Here is an 18774-nt window from a genome sequence, read left to right on the forward strand (position 1 = left end):
GTTTTCTGCCTACACATATGAGACTCAAGGCTTCACTTTCAATTCTTCCTTGGATTTCCACTCTTACAGTTGCTCTACAAATTTTGAACTTGCCATTCCCAACAACAGTATAAACTAATTTTTAAGTAATTTTTTTACTAACAATATGTATGTACATATTGTTACTGATTTAATCATAAGTTTGAATTATGATATTTGTATTTGGATGTTACCTTGGTGAAAAAGCAATATGCATTCAGTAAAAAAAAATCAAATTTTGAATTTTCCAGGCCTGCAATATACAGTAGAGTATTCCTTTGTGATGCTGAGCAGTAGCAAGTCACAGCTTGCAGCCAGAGGTAACAAGGGTCAATAATAGGAACTCCACAGTAAATTTGTTCTGCTAAGCTATAGTGCTCCATAGGTTGGGTGTACTAAATGCATTTTTTTATTTATGTTATTTTCAACTTACAGTGAATTTACTGGGATATAACCCATCTTAAGTCCATGACCATATGTAAATATAGATATAAATGTAGATATCCCATTATATAAATATACACATATTATTAAAGGTACACATATATAACTTCTATATGTAATATTTGTATATTATTGTATATCTGTCAATAATATATACCATATTCAATTATTATATTTAATAATACATATATTTTTACCTACTTTTCTATCAATGCACTCACCTATTTTTATTGAGAAAATTTTTAAAAATATTGGCACATTGTAATCATACAAAATGATAAAGTTCAGAGCGATAGAGACATACATGCACAGGGCACTTGTTGAGCGTCCCCCAGCTCTCACTCTGCTCCCTCCTCCTTCCTGTGCATGTTACTGAGGTTGGAATAATGTCCACTGAAGTCTTTCCTTCACTGAATTCGTATTCTCCCATGGCACTCCTCCCCATAGGTCTCCTCCATCTCTCCATTAGGCGTTCCTTTGTCTAGAGTCCTTTTTGTATTTCAATTTCTCCTTAATTTCCACATTTTTTCTTTCATTTTTGTGACTGATTAATCTCACTTAGCATCATATTTTATAGTTCCTTCATTAACCTGCAAATGATATAATTTTATTCTTCTTTATGGTTGAGTAGAATTCATATATATATATATATATATATATATATATTCCATAATTTTATAATCCATTCTTCTGCTGATAGAGACCTTGGCTGTGAATTGTGCTACTATAAACATAGGAATATATGTGTTACTACAGTAGTCTGGTTTCAATCCCTATGGGTATATTACAAGGAGTTATATATCTAGGTTCTATGGTGGTTTTATTCACATTCTTCTGAGAACCTCCACACTGATCTGCAAAGTGGCTGCATTAATTTACAATCCCACCAACAGTGTATAAAAGCTTCTATTTCCCTACATCTTTGCAAGACTTTATTATTAATTGTTATTTTGATTACTGTCATTCTAATTGGAATTATGTAAAATCTCAGTGCAATTTTGATTTGCATCTCCCTAGTTGCTAATAAAGTTGAACACTTTTTCATAGATTTATTGGCCATTTGCATCTATTCCGTTATGAAGTATCTAATTCACTTTCCCATTCTTGAATAGGTTATGTGTTTTTTTTTTTTTTTTTTTTGGTGGTAACTTAAGTTATTTGCATATTCTAGATGGCTGTCCTCTATCAGAGAAGTAGCTGGCAAAGATGTTTTCCCATTCTGTTGGCTCTCTATTAAAATTATTGACAGTTTACTTTGCTGCACAGAAACTCTTTAATTTAATAAACCCACTTATTAATCTTTATCTTAATTTCTGATGCCTTGCATGTCTTACTGAGAAAAATTTTAATATTAATGATACTTAATAACAATGGTTAATTTTTTAAAATTTTCATGACAAAATTATATTTTTCACTGTGCATTTGGTTTGCTTCACTGCTTTTCAACAATAAAATGTTTTACATTTTTATGATAATTTTATTTCATTTGTGTTTTTTCTCTAAAGATCTTCCCCATTACAAGTTCAAATATATTTATTTCTCTGTATCTTTTCTTTTACTCATAGTTTTATTTGGTATAGTTAATTTAGTAATCCATGTGTTTACTATGCAAGTTAACATGATAAAAAGTTTCTACATTTTCCTACAGTTTTTCAGCACAATTAAAAAAAAAATCACCTATTGACTCAAAACATTTACTTTAGAGAGGTTTGCCAGATATAGCAAATAAGAACACAGGATGCCTGTTAAATTTATATTTTATATAAATCAAATAAGTTTTAGAATAGACATTCCCCATGCAATATTTGGCACATATAAAAGTATTTGTTGTTTATTTTAATTATTTTAATTTGCTATTTGTTTATAATTTTTTTAACTTTTGGTTATCTTTATTCTATTTGGTAGCCATAAACTGAGCCATTGTAATTTTTTTCTGCGTGTTCTATTCATTCTAAAGAGTCAATCGCAAAATGAAAAATTGCATATAATGGAGAAAATACAGTAAAAGGCCTTAAAAATAAAAGGCAAGATGGTTCTTGCTCATATCATTTTAGCTTCTTGTTACTATTCTTAAAAATCTGAAATAGTTTCTAATATCCCTAAATGAGAATATTTTTCTAGCATATAATTTTTTAGCTGAAATTAGATTATTTTACCCAAAGTTAATGTATATTTTACCTTATTTGGGAATATATGGCTAATTTAATTTTATAAGATAATGACTTTAATGCCTCATGCACAAATCAAATTTTGAAAATATTTTGGGTTTAAATATTTGGGTATAAATATATTTGAGTTTAAAAATATTGGGGTTTAAATATTTGGGTTTAAAAATATTTGGTTTTAAAATATATTTGGGTTTAAGTATGACTTAAATGTATATCATTTATGTTCAATAGAAAATTTGTTTTTAGAAAATAAAAATAATAAAAAAATAAATTCAACCTCAAAATAAATAAATAAATTAATTAATTAAACATAGCATTACCAGTATAAAACCTAGGACTATAGAAAAAAAAAAAAAAAAACAAGACAATGACATCTCTAATGTGAAACAGTGAATTTTCTGCTACTATGGTTATCATCTATGTTAGAATAAGACATGACAGTATCACAAAATCTGAAGGATAGAACCATGATTTTTCAGCACCAATATACTTTATGCCTTTTTAGCCTTAACCATTTTATTGTGCCTCTTTTTCCCTATGGGGCACTTAATATTTTAAAACATAGCAATAAAGTCATTGCTGATGCAGAGGTCATGCTGAGGGCCAGAGGGAAGGTAACATTAAGCTGTGAGCTAAAGATTCCATTATATATGTGTCTACTTTGCTCATCTTCTCCACAAAATAAAAGGAAAATTTGTATTAGGATTCAATACAGTCACCTGATAAACTGAACTGCCTTTAGCAATACTAGAGAGTAGTAAGTCCTAGGTAGGAAAATACAATTTTTTCAATGTAGTAAAAAGAGTATTTTTTAAAAGAAAGTTTCAATTTCAATGTAAGACATAGAATTTTTCAACAGAACTACTAAGAGAAATTTTAGCATGGTTAAGGTGCCATATAGTGTAACTTCTAATGGAATTCCAAATGTTTTTGCTTTTTCGTGCCATCAAATTGCAGTAGAAATCAGTATGTAATGTGTGCTGCAATATCATCCGCATGAGGGTTGGAAGTTTCCTAAAAACAGCCATTACTAATAATCATAACTAGTAATTATCATTATGCTTGATCTCCTTTTTCAAAAATGGTTCTCTCATTTTGCTAAGTTACAACTTCTTAAATTGATTTTATATTCTAATTTTTTCTCAATATATTGCAACTGATTTACAATTACTAAGATACCTCATTTGAAAATTCTAAGTCAGATGTTATTTTGAAAAGATCACTGCAAGAATATCTGCCATCCATCATGTTCTTTATAATGTGACTTTGCCACTAACCCAACATGAAATGAAGTCTTTTTTTTTACTGCCTTGCATTTATGTGGACTCTGTGCATGCTTTGACCAATAGGATGAAATGAAAGTATTGTGTAACTTCTTGTATCAGATCTTAAGGAGCTGAACCACTCAGAAATGAGCCCAGATAGTTATGAGACATAATAATATGTTAACAGTGCTTGAGATGATTTGTTAGTCATAATAGAAAACTGAAACAGTTACTTAACATCACCCATAAAATGGCACAGGTAGAATAAATCACTGACTCCCCCTTTGAATGCCACTTTGTTTTCTTTATCTTTCTTTCTTTTTTTTTTTTTTGTGTGTGTGTGTGTGATACTGGGGATGAAACCCATGGGCCTTGTAACTCTGAGGTACACCCCCCTCCTAATTTTTATTTTTTATTTGAAAATGTGTCCCACTGAGTTGCAAATGGCTTCACTAAGTATCTGAGGCTGTAGGCAAACCATTATCCTCCTGTCTCAGCCTCCCAAATGCTGAGATTACAAGTGTGTGACACCATGCCTGGCTTATGATGCAGCTTTCTTTGACTTCAAACCATGGCATTGGCACTGAATAATTACATTAAACATTTTCCTATAATTTCTTATTTGCAATCTTATTTTTTTCACTACCCCTAGAGTCAATATCAGTGGAATTAACTACTTCACTTCTGATACACATATAAACAAGGATCAGCTTTAGAAAAGTGCTCCAAACTTTCTTAATTCTACATTTTCTACAGCTGCAGCCACACCCAGAGGAAAAGATCTCCGTCTTCTTGGGAATATGATGGTGTTACTTCACTTAGCTGTATTCTAGCTTGGATTGGGAAAAACAAATGAACATGGAACACTTGCAAGTAAGAGGGCAACCCAGAGAATATTTCTCTGTCCCTGTCTTGAATCTAGGAAACATAGAAATAAACTCTATATTGTGAAGATTCTTCGAAGGACACTTAGCCAACAGTTTGTAGTGGGAAAGGTAAATGTGGAAAATCCTATCTTAAGAATAAAAAAGGTTTATAGCTTATTGGCAAGTGGTACTGAATAGCCTATCCTTCTCTGTAAGAATTATTTTAATACAACATGATGATAAATGAGAAAAATAAAATTTGATAATTCAAGTACTTATTTCATCAGAAGATGAGAAAGCATATATATAGCATTATTTCTGAACAAAATGAGAAATAAAAACATGTTAATCTAATTTATTTGTTAAAATTTATTCTTTGTTTTTTGTTGACTTTTACTGGATAATCAATGGTAGACTATGGCATAATACTCAGTAAAAACATGTGCGACATGTTATATCCTCTGACTCATTTAGAATTCAGTATTATTTTCTGATACCCCAGGAACCAACTACAGAAAAATGTTCAGAGAAATGGTATTCCAGGAATGCAAGCCCTGCAACACACCTGTATTGTTTTCACTGAACTCTGTTAAAAAAAAAAAAAATGAGTGCTTAAACTGGATGCTGTGGTTAATACCTGTAATCCCAGCTACTCTGGAGGCTGAGGCAAGACTATGATAAGTGAGAAACCACAGAGAAACTTAGCAAGACTCTGTCTCAAAAATTATTTAAAATATAAAAGATTTGGCGATAGCACAGTGGCAGAACACCATTGGATTTAATCCCTGGTAAATCTTCCCCCAAAAGAGATGGGTTCTTATTTTATTTAAAAATAACGACCTAGTTAAAATTTTCAGATATTTCAAATTGTCATGAAGACCGCACTTACCTGGATTTTTAAGTTGCAAATATATTTGATTGCTTGAATTTTGCACATAATGATGTTAAAACCAGAGTCTCAATCACTGACACTTTTGAAATAGGATTCAATTAAGTATAGTCTTACATGTCTCTTAATTCTATCTTAACAAAACTCCTGAGTATTTTGTATAAATTTATAATTACTTTTTATTAGAGAAAATAGTATTCAAATTCTCATCTGTGATACCTCAGATAATCTATCTCATTTATGCATTTTTGAAGTCATCAGTTTGTTTAGTTACTGGTGTTGAATTTTCGATTCCCGCTTTGACTCGATAAACAATTTCCTGTAATTTGGAAAATACTGAAATATTAATTTTATTTTCACATCAACGAACAAAAGAGATGATGTACTAAGTACTGCTACTCTGGGTTAAGAAAAGAGCAATTCCATCAAAAGTGAATAAGAATATTAGTTGAAGTAAATTGATACTAAGATTTTCTTTTTCTGATTCATGTGTTTAAATTATTTTATTTTGTTCACTGTACTTTGCTAAATGAAATGATGCATGAATTGAATGGTGATCTGATTGACAACTGTAAAATATTATTTTACTATTTACAGCATTTCTCCTGGTAGATATTCTTCTAAAACTCTGCCATACTGCATTGTAAATGGTGAACTGAATTGACAATAAGGTTGTATGCATGGTAAAATTGGTCCTTTATTGCTTGACAGGAACATATTGGCTGACAGAAGTATCAAAAGTCTTACTCTAAATTCCCATTTCTCATTTTTAATTACTCATAAAGTCCAAAGTATGAAAATATGTTATATTAATTTAATCTTTCCGTTTTGGTAAGGGTTTTGCAATGAAGTATAAAATTAAGCTGAATTGACATATATCTGTCTTCAGAAGGTATTTTGTATTAATGGAAATAATTATTCTATTAGTTTCCAGAATGTCTTGATAAATTGTGAATTGAACATAATTTATCACAATGTTATTTTTTCTAGAAATGAGACAAAGAAGCGCTATAATACATTCATTTTCCATTATTCAACTTTATTTAGACAGTTTGCCACATTATGAGCTCCTACAGGGAAATCATTATCTTTCTTATAAGGAAAAAAATGAGACAAGTTATCATTTCATTACCCATATTTCAAAAAATTAAATGATTTAAAACGTCTGTCCTGGGAGATCACTGTATTTGCTTGTCTGTGCTTTCACAAGCACTATTATTCTTAGCTATAATTCATTTTTGAAATGCCAAAAAATGAGGTTGAGTAATGTTTACCAGATTTAACCTTGTTCATTTTAGTGGTTAGAATGAATCCACTGAATATGTACAAAGGAGATGAAAATATACGGTCAGAGAAATTACGAAGGAGCCTTTCCCATGTAGATGTGCATGTGTATAATTAATAGCATTTATTAACATAACTTTGAGAGGCTAAAATGTTATGCTTCTCTCTGATAAGCACTAAATATACAAATAACAGCAGCATGCAATGCAACACAAGGTCTATTTGAACTTAAAGTACATTTATTATGATCTAGAGACTTTGAAGCAAAGCAAAACCAGACCTCCAACCTTGTTCCCAGCTGTGACCATGATGGATTACTTAGGGTCTTCACATTGGTGTCAGGGTTGTCTTGCTCTAATACTCAGACCCCTATTTTTGAATCAAGATATTTTTTTCCCTAGCAATTCAGAAAGTTGTCAGGCAGCTAACCTCAGTTATTAGTCCTTATTTACCCTCATTGGAAGATAGCTACCTTGCCCAAACGTCCTTCTCTAAGGTAGGCCACTACGGAGGAAAGAACCCAAATGTTTTCTAGGTCCCTTGGAGATCTGAAATTGACAGTCATACTTGGGAATACTAATGTAGACTCTGGAAGAAAACCATGCCAGAATATTATACACAAATTAACAAAGGAAGATGTCAAAGCATGACTCACATTTTTTTTCTGTCCCTGTGGTACTAGGGATTGAACCCAGGAGCATTCTACCTCTGAGCTACCCCTCCAGCTCTATTTAATTTTTATTTTGAAACAGGATCTTATTCAGTTGTGAAGGGCCCCACTAAGTAGGTGAAGCTGGCCATGAACCTGAGATCCTCCTGTCCCAGCCTCCCAAGTATTGGGATTACAATCATGCGCCACCACACCCAGCTTACAGATATCTTGGCTCAGTATACCTCTGCTTGTATATAGTCTAGAAAGACAATACAGAGAAAGCATCTTTATATTGGCAGAGTTTGGGGCAGTGCATCAGTTATTCACATTTTGTATAGAGAGTAGTGTTTTTTAGTTAGAATTTATGTGGACTCATTTGCAGTAGGAAGAGGCTAGGAGATTCAATCAGGGACAGAAGGGGAATGAGAAAAATATTATTCTATGGACATATAATCGTAAATATTAGGTTTGACTATATTATTATTACATGGGAATGCCTATCATAGACCATCCAAGAAGCAACCATTTCTAAACACTCCAGACAGAACTACAGGGACAGTTGATGAGTGCCGCCTTCTGTCATTAGCCTCCACTGTGCCGACAGGGGTCTATTAGTAGAGAAGCCAAGGAATAGTGATGGAGGCTATGCATGGACCTACTACTCTATGCTCTTTCTCATCAAGCCTAATCTATCTACTGTTGAAGGTCCAACATGTCAACAAGTTAACCCTGGGTTCCAAAAGAGTAGCATCCCTTACAGAGGAGAATCAGGCACTAGACACTGACTATACGGCATCTCTCCCACCCTGAGATAGTAAATTTGTATTCACAGGAGTTACACATTCTGAATAGAGATTCACCTTCCTTCAGAACAGGGTATCAGTCCACACGCTTATTCAAGATTGAAGGAGTCTCTTCTAATTCACCAATTATTAACCTACATAATGTCAGACCAAAGGACATATTTTGTAACAACATATATGTGTCAATTGTAAAAGGATGCAATGTCTGGATCCTAACACTTATTGCTCTATCCAGAAATGGTTGACCTAGTAAAGAGATCGAACAGCCTTTTGAAGGTACAGCTAATGTACAGGGGCTACTTTCCTCTGGCCAACCACACTCATTAAGTTAGTGGTCATTGTATAATATTGTAACCTCTAATAAATATAATACTTAAATCCAGGAACCCAGGAAAATGTGGCCCTACATATCAACAGTTCCAGTAACCCTTTTCATGATTTTCATACTTTTTTTCTCTGCGACTGGATTTCAAAGAGGGGATACTTCCACAGAGGGTATCACAGCAATGATATTAAATACAAAGGTTTATATATTTTGGAAATATGTTGCAATGAAATCTGTACAATTGAGTTGCACAATAAAGTATAAGTAAACACAAAGCTATTGCTGCCAGTTAGAATGTTTAGGCTCCTAGTTCCAAATGAACTAATAAGGACCATCTTCCTGGGGTGAGGATGACCCGCGCCACCATGAGGAGGTAGGGCTACTATTGTACACTGATAAAAAGGAGGGTTCCTTTAACATCTATTCTTTGGGTATCTCAGAGTACTCATTTATCCTTTCAGTAGCTTCACTGATTAAGATGCCTAGACCAACAGAAACAACAGGTCAAGAGTAAATGAATTTATAAACAATAGAGAAGGAAGAAGATGAGTACTAGTCTTGTAAGCAGGAACAGCAACAGAAGCTATGGTTTATTAATCTTCCTCTTAGTTTCTTCCAGGAAAGGAAATCCAGTAGGATGCTGACAGCATAATTCACAGAACTTACCTGAAGTAAGTGAACCCTAGCAACACAAAGAATGTTGTCCTGTGGCACTCATATATCTTTTAAGACTAAAAGATTTGACTCTCCAGTTGCTGAGACAGTTGCCAGCCGACAAATTTTAGACATCAGTACTCTCCATGAATTACCCTTAGCTAAGGGTCAGCCACTTCAGCTGCTCAAGGCCACACCACTTCCCCGAGGAAAGCCAACATCCAGACACTGGCCAGCGGTCTGGTGTAAGAAAATCCAGCCATTGCCTCAACAAAGACTTCTGCATGGCCATGCTGTTTCCCGCATCAGTGGAGGTCTGAGCTTCCTCCTCTGCTGGCCATGTCTGCTCTGTCTCCCACAAAGGTGGTGGCCTCAAGCAAGTTCCCCAATACAATTTCTTTAAGCTAATGTGTGTAATACTTAGTTGGATAATCAGTAAATGTGAATACTCATACCTACATCTAATTTGTGAAGATTAAATAGCTTCATGGTTCTGAAGCATTATAACTAGCCCTTGATGAAAATGATTTTCCCTTCTGATTTGTTTTGCTACTGAATACAAATAAAAGAAGATAGAAATATGTCAGCAGTTTTTTATGCTAACCATACCTTCTTTTGTAAGTGGATGATCAAACATGTCTTGGCCATACACGCGCTCGTTCTCAGGCTCCTTGTGACCTCATTTATGAAGTCTTCTTTAAATGGAATTACCTGAGTTTGCTTGGCCAAATCAAACTTAGTCCAACTCTTGTGAATTACCTTACTTTCTTGACCTGTTCTTTCTTATTAAAAATTTATTACTTTTTATTTATGTTATTCTGAATTATACAATATATTCTCTGTATTTTATGTAGTTATATATAGGTATATTTCTTATAACTAAAATGCTTTTTCACGAAGTTTTAATGAGGTAAGAATATAAACACAAATCATAGTGTGAACTAGGTTTTTGTTTGGATTTGAGGTATTGATATGTGAAGCTATTAAAATTATGCTAATTCACTTTGGTGATAAAATGAATTAAAGTGTCTAAAGATATTTAGTGTCAAAGTTTTTACTTAAAATGTTGAAACCAAAAAACAACAGTTAGTTTGTGGCACATTTTTAAAACCCCATGTGCAATTTTTGTTGTACCTTCTCTGTGAAAGTAATTTGGGTCATTTGGAAATAAATCCTCCAAGAAATTTCCTGGGCACTTATGAAGGTCAGTTCAAGTTAAAGGTCAAGATTTAGGATGGTTAGTGCAAGCATTCTAAACCCTACTTTCTGTGGTATGCTCAAAGATTAAGTCAGTAAGTAGCTTGTAAAAATAGCAAGAACATTTTAATTTTCTACTTGATGGATGAAATTTTAAAACATAACTAATTAAAAAATAAAATATACTCTATTATAAAAAGCCACATTATTTTTAATAAATCAAAATGCATTTATCAAATGTTAAAAACTAAGTAAAAATAAAAGACAGAACCACACAATAAAATGGAAATAACTACAGGATATTAAAGATATAAGTTTTGAGCCAGGCATGGTGGACCACTACATGGGAGTCCAGTACATGGGAGGCTGAGACAAAATGATTCCAGGTTTGCTACTTAGTGAGGCCCCCTGCAACTTAGTGAGACTGTGTTCCAAAATAAAGAATAAAACCTAGGGCTGGGGTGTAGATCAGAGATAGAATGCTGCTGGGTTAAATCCCCATACTGTAAAAAAAAAAAAAAAATGCCCATCTGCGCTATACATGCTAACTTTGTTCTTGGTAACTTCCTCAAGTCTCCATTTATTCAAATTTAAGATAAAGCTAATATTTCCACAAAGTAGCTATCAACTAAGAGCAAATGGTTGTGTTTCCTCCTCTACAAAACCTGAAAATTGAATAAATTCTTTTTTTTTTTTTTTTTGCGGGTTTGGGGATGGAACACAGGGGCATTTGACCTCCCAGCTACACCCCCTGCCCTATTTTTTATTCTTTATTTTGAAACCAGGTCTCACTGAGTTGCAAATGGCCTCACCAAGTAGCTGAGGCTGTCCTCGAACTGCGATCCTCTGGTCTCAGCCTCAGGAATGCTGGGATTACAAGTGTGTGCCACCACGCCTGGCTGAATAAATTATTCTTTAGTTCTAAATTTTATAAATTCAATAACTGTCTTTCCTAAATTACAGACTTAGTCTAGAGTTAAGATAAATAATGAATGCAGTCATTTGAAAATGCTAAATACTATTCAAAAGAAATTATTGCTAAATACGTAAAAATTTTATACCAATAACCACAATAAGACAATAAAATATAGTAATCCAATGCTATACAAAATGGCTACTAAGTGAAAAATCCATTGCAATATCCTTTTAAAAATCCATGGTAACATATAACTGCCACATAAACAAAATGTTTAAAAAATAAACAGGCATACTTACAGTCATTGTAAAAATAAACAGAGAAGTTAGTTGTTCACATGAACTTGACTTCAGGCTAGGAAGCTGTTAATAGATAAGGAATGTTTTTGTTTGTTTTCTATAGCTTGGAGAGAATCTACTTAAAATATCTAAGCATCAGAGACTCATTCCTCAAAACTTTTATTTTGAGAGTAAATAATTCACTTTATTTTTTTTCTAGCTTCCTTCTACAATACTTTTTACTCTGTAAATTATTTTCAAAAATACATTTATATGTTATTTTACAAGGTCAGTTTTGCTTCATGGAGACTGTTCATAAAAATGGAGTTTTGCCTTTTTTCCCCTATCTCACACACACACATACACACACACACACACATACTTTGAAAATACCCACTGATTGAATTTCTAATAAAAATCGAAATGTACTCATAATTACTTTATTTTTTGTAGTACTGGGGATTGAACTGAGGGTCATTACACCTCTGAGTTATGTCCTTAGCCCTTTAATGTCTTTAATTTTATTTTGTTGTTTTGAAACAGGCTCTACCTAGGTTGCTGAGGGTCTTGCTATCCTGCCGAGACTGGCCTTGAATCTGCAATTCTCCTGTTTCAGCCTCACAAGTACTGAGATTATTTGAAAAGTACTATGCTTACTTTTATTTCTTTAATTGATAGTGTAAATATTAGATTTTTTTGAGAATATAAAGCAAAATTGATTTACATGAGCATTTTCCTTAAGTAAAAGACTCCAAATTAACGTAGGAACCCCTTTAAGCAAACTTGTCATTATTTTTATTTTCACCTTTTCATAACTTCTTTCCTTAATGGTCACCATTTTCGTCAAAGGATTTTATTTACTCATTCTGATATCCTCTATAGAGAGACAAAGGTAACTTGTAAATTTATATAGAGATGTTGTTAGCAATTTTCTCTTGAGTTACTACCTCAAAACAGAATAAGATAAAGGTAAAGCTTGACTCCAAATTAATGTCTGATGCTGACAAGGCCTCTCTCAGTGACCCTCCTCAAATTCTGCATGCCCATCAGCAAGGCAGGAAATTGCAGCAGGCTGACCTGTTTTATGAAGAAGAAACGATCAGGATTCAAATAGAAGACAAATATAAAAGACATAATTCCATTGAAACAAGAACCAGATTTAATGCTTTTATAAGTATCAAGTTCTTGACACCTTAAACATGTTTTCCTCTCTTATTTTTCTGAATACATAAGGAGTTTAGTTTTAGAAGGAAGATGATATATATTCATGAAAAATAAATTATAAGGTGAACATATGTTTTCAAAACCTAAGATATTCAAACTGTCTGCTTCCTGTATTGGTTGATGATTTTTAGGAATCTAAGATGCTGAGGTTTATACCTTTTAATTTCCTGTAGCTTGTCATCATTTCAGTAATTTATAAAACTACACTCTAGAAGTATAAAAAATCAATTATGTAAATAATTTCTTCTGATTCTAGAATATTATCCATACAGATGTTGTGAGGTCCCAGGGGTGCCTTGTTCTTAATAGTATATAAGAGAAAGAAATTCTTTTAACTATTAATTTCCATATTCTATGTAATACAGGGAAAATAAAACATTTTATCTAAATCAGTAGTATTCACAAAATTGATTCTTTAAAACTTTTGAGTCCAGTAGGAGACAAGGGTTAAGGTTTACTAATGTGCCAAGTTTGAAACTATTATATAAAACTGACATAACTGAAAATAACTCTCATCAAAGAGTGACTTAAAGGTGGAGGAAAAAGTTAATTCCTCAAAGAAAAAATGAATAGAAATAAATAAAATTCCCTTTGGGTACAGAAGAATAGAAAATTCCCCTGATAATTTGTAAGAAATATTGACTCTCAACCAGGTTTGAGCTAGAATTCATAATTTGCCTCCTACCCGCCCCCAATGCAAGAAGACGATAAATTTAATTATTTTCTGGTCTGATAAAGTATTGCACCAATAGTATTTAAAATGGTGGACTTAGATGATTATATATTAAACTATGTCATAAAATGTAAGTTTACAAGAAAATTATGTAGCACTTATGGAATTAATATGAGGGCAAAAGAAAACATGTGACAACAGTATTTATTAGGATATGAACAAACTTTCAAATAAATATTTTTATAATACTTAAGAAAATATGCATTTTCAAAAGTAATGAAGCAAGAAACTATACACTTGCCTTATACATTAGAATGCATTAGAAAATACTTTAATACCCTTCTAAATGGAAAAATATATTTAACGACAAAGGAAATTCTATGTACTAAGTAGGAGAGTTTTACTTGGAGAAGTTGGGAAGTTATTTTCCAAAAGAAACTACTCCAATTCGCAACAAGAAATAGATGTGAGGATGGGCACAGTAACATTGTTTATAATAGCAAAGGACTTCAAACAATACAAATGTCTCTGAAAAGAGTGAATTCATCACCTCTTCGTTTTATAATCTGACATGTTTTAGCAGTAAGAATGGTCCAAATGATATGCAGAATGGTATCTGTAGCTTAATACATGTATTAAAATGAACAAATTACATGTCATTCTGGGTTTAAAAGTTTTAAAATATCTATATTTGGCTCTCCATAAAACAGATGAAGCACTTGTAGTTTCAACCAACCATTGATTGAAAATATTTAATTTTTTTTTTTTTGTGGTGGTACTGGGGTTCATAAAAGCCCTTCTACCTCCAGGCTGCACTTATACAGTAAGTTGTGTATAGGTTATATGATAATACAGGTTGAGCATTCCTAATCCAAAAGTAAAAAATGCAAAATACTCCAAAATCTGAAACATTTTAAGGGCTGATATGACACTCTGAAACATTCCACACCTGAAACTTTGCAAAATACACAAAACTATCAAAAACAGTATATAAAATTACCTTTAGGCTATGTGTAAATAAACATATGAAACATCAATGAATGTTCTGTTTGGACTTGGGCCTCATCTAAAGAGTGCCTCATTGTATATATGAAAATATTCCAAAACCTAAAATACTTCCAGCCCCAAGCATTTCAGATGAGCTATATTCAAGTAGCACTATTCCATTTTATATAAAGAACTTGATCATCTTCATATTTTAATATCTAGTAGGGGTTCTGGTACCAAATCTTTGCAGATACTAAGGGGCACAATTTAAACACATTTATTAACAGTTAATATTTTGTTGAAATATACATAAAAGAAAGCAAAGGAACAGAAGGCCTACAATTCAGTCAGATTGACAGCTAGTTCCAGGCCACTGTAGAGGAAGCACAGCCTGCTACAGAGCAGGGCAGTATCAGGTCAACCTAAAGTTTTGTTTTTTAAGATGGATTATGGGTATGTGATTTCCATTTTATTCTTCATGAATCTTGATATCTACATTGAAAATAATCTTCCTTTACAACTAGCTTATCTTATAAAGCATGTTTGTTTCATATTTTACACTCATTGCCCTATTTTTAAACATAAAAGATTATTAAGCTCTGTATGGATGCTACTTCTAAAATCTTTAATATATGTTGATAGAAAGGAAATAATATTATATTTTAAATAAATTTTGTAGATGTTTTGCTTTGGAATAGAAAGAACCCCATTAGGGATATCAATTCGGGACAAACTCAAGTACTAAAAACACACATTGATTCACGCATTTTTGCTCTTTGCACCTTCTAGAACCATTCAATATGTAACTGGCATAATTAATGAACTGCCTGATAGGAGAAGCAATCATAGCAGTAAAAGAAAATGGTTTCATGTACTCCCCTCACCTCCGAAAGCACTATAAAAGTACTGAATGCACAAAGTAGAAGAGAAAATGAATGACCTCTGGCATTAACTAATGTGTGCAGTTGACTGCTTTATAAAAATTATGCCCTTGAGAAAGGCTTTAAGGCAGTCATAAAATCATAACCAAGCGTAAAGAACCTTAAAATTAAAATATACTATATTCCAGAAGCATAATTGAATTAGTGATAAACCATAGCTATAAAATTCTGTACAGGAAGTGGCTTTAAAGACCCATTGAGAGAAGTCCGGCTTATGATTATGTTCTTTCCAGTCAGAATTTTACTAGTAGAGGCTTCTTATTTTCTCTATCAAAAATGACAATTAATTTTAAGTTAGGGTGAGGAAATGCTCATCCAGCCTGCCTGTCCCTTGGGGAGGAGACACCTGGGGAACACAGACACCATACTAAGCACATGCAGCTCTTTCAGCTATACTATCTTCAGCAAGGTGGCTGATAAGATGGTTATGTCAGTTGATGTGCATATTCTGATATAAAAGTTAATCACACACATGCTCTTAAATAGAATCTTAGTTTTTAAGAATCCATTATCATCAACACATATCATTGCTGTGTCTAGTAAAACTATGGAGAGATAAGTCTTCAAGTAAAAAGGCTTTATTCGGGAATAATATATGAACATTAAGATTGTGATTAAGGGTGGAGACACAGACCAGGGTGATTCTCATGTGTTCAATGAACAAAGGAAAGATTTGTGTTTTACTGGGAAAGGTGGAAAAGTTATATAGTTATACAAGCTTTTTAAAAGAAAGTTCATTGATGCTAGTAACTTCTTTGCTTCAGGAGCCAGCAAGCCTTGATTGGCAAGTGGCAGCAGTTACTAGGTGAAGCTTGTCTTAAGATCACATAAGTACATTTCACTTGTGGAGACTGGAAGATTGAGAGAGGAGGTATTATTATGAAAAGAGAAATCTCATGTAATCCAATGAATACTAAAAAGTACTCAGGGTAGTAAGAAACCATGTAACCCCCAGAACATCTACAGAACTAATGGACGTTAATTCTAAGTGCTCTACCTTGAATGTGACTCATCTAATTTCCATTTGCTTGTGCATTGATTCTAACTAATTCAGTCCTCTGAGATCCAATTCTAATTTCTTAAAAGGCGAATGTTTAAACCTTAAGGGAAAAAAGAATTTGTCATTTCAGATGGAAATTTTTCATGGATTTTGAAACTCCGATGGGACTATGGATGGAATACTAAACATAGGAGCTGATCAGAAAATGCTTGTTTCTCTCACTCCCATCCTGGAATTCACTCAGTTAATTCCCCACATTAATCAATAGAAATCTATTACTTACTGCTTTTAGCAGAAAGAATTGAGAAAAATTATTCAAGTTCCAAATCATACTTTGGCCATTTTTATATTGTAATATTCATACAAAGATGATACTGTTGTTGCCTTTCTTCCTAAAATTCAGTTAGTATGCGGCTCCCCCATGTAATTTTGTGATATAAAATGTTTTTTAAAACAGAAAGTAATATTCAAGTTAGGAGTAACTATTATTAGAAACAGATGTTGTAGAAAACGTGTTATAAAAATGGGAAGCTCTGACCTCTAGGAAGTAAGTAATGAGCTTGGGCTGGAAAGCAGGTGTTTAGAAGCTCAGCTCAGCGTCCCTTGGTTTTACTCCTAAGCCATGTTTTCTCAGGGTTACTCGAAACTGGAAAAATAATTAAACAGACTTGGTATGTGGTTTGTAGAAAAAGAAATATGTCTACTTCTTTTATTTCCTAGATCTTCTTTTAATTAAGTTATGCATTGATTAAGCACTGAAAAATACTTTTAAAATGAGTCACTTAAAAATACCAGAGTGTAAAACAGTTTATTGATATGTACCTGAAGGTCCTGAAATAGTCCTGCATTCAAATAAATATTTGTTTTACTAATAGTTTTTAAACCAATCACTGACTTTTTTGTCTATAATATGAATATGTAAATAATATTTAATAGTTTAATGATCTAGTAGCTTTTTTGACTGGAAGGTTCATAACTTATAATGAGAAGAGTAATAAAACCGATATAAATATTTAAATTTTTAAAAACTAACACATAAAGATGCAATTGTAAAGCATATTATATATTAACTAAAATTAAACAAAAGACTTTAAGAAAATTGTTTGCAATATCTTAACAATGAAATACAAACTGTAGTCTTATTACTTAGGAAAATCAAATGGTAATTCAATGGTTAGGATGGAAATAAATCAAAGAAAAAAGAAATTAGAAACACAGAAGTAAACCAGTGTAATTAAATACATAAATCAGCAGCATGTTTTAAATTAGACAGATGTTTCTATATAGCATTTAACCAAGTGAAGGAAAAATAGCTTGCTAATTATTTGTTTGTTTCTGATTTAATACTGCCCACACCCCCCTTTTAGACATTGTACTTGATATTAGTGATGCAAAAATCCCTTAGGCAAGCTTGAGCATTCATTATGATAGCATAAAAAAGGAGGAGAAACAAGAACTGTTGTCAGTGTGTAATCTTATGCTAAAATGTTGAAGTGCTCTGTATTTTAGGTTACTTAATGCTTTGTCTAGAACGTTTAATACAATGTGACACGAAATTTAGTGAAGGATACATCCTTTCATGTTTTTCTGCTCTTAAGGGAAAGAAAAACTTTCATCTTGGATTACAAATACATATCATAATGGATGTTATCTATTCTTAAGGGTTTTATCATAAGTGGATGGTGAAATTTATTCAGCACTTTAACTGTATCGAGTAAAATAAATTTTGTAATCATGTGTTGACCTTTGTGTTGATAAAATGCATTACATAAATTGATTTTTTTAATATTAATCCAATTTGTATTCCTGGAACAAACCCTACTTGGTCATGCTGTACTATCCCTTTTATGTATTTCTGAATTTAATTTGCTACTATTTTCCTAAGATTATTTTTTATGTTTCTGAGGCATATTGGTCTATTGTTTTCTTCTGTAATGTCTTTTTCTGATTTTGTATGATTCATAATGGTTTTTTAGAATAATGTGGAGATTGTTTTTTGTCTTCTATTTTCTGAAAGAAATTGTATAAAATTGGTATTCATTCATAAATTTTTCAGAAAAGTCTAGGCCTAGACATTAATATGTGAGAAGGTTTTGAAGTAAGAATTGAATTATTTCCACAGATTTGTGGTTACTCAAGTCATCTATTACATCTGAGGTAGGCTTTGATTGATTGTATCTTACTTTTCAA

Source organism: Muscardinus avellanarius (assembly GCF_963383645.1).
Source record: "Muscardinus avellanarius genome assembly, chromosome: 14".
In the NCBI taxonomy this organism is placed as follows: Eukaryota; Metazoa; Chordata; class Mammalia; order Rodentia; family Gliridae; genus Muscardinus; species Muscardinus avellanarius.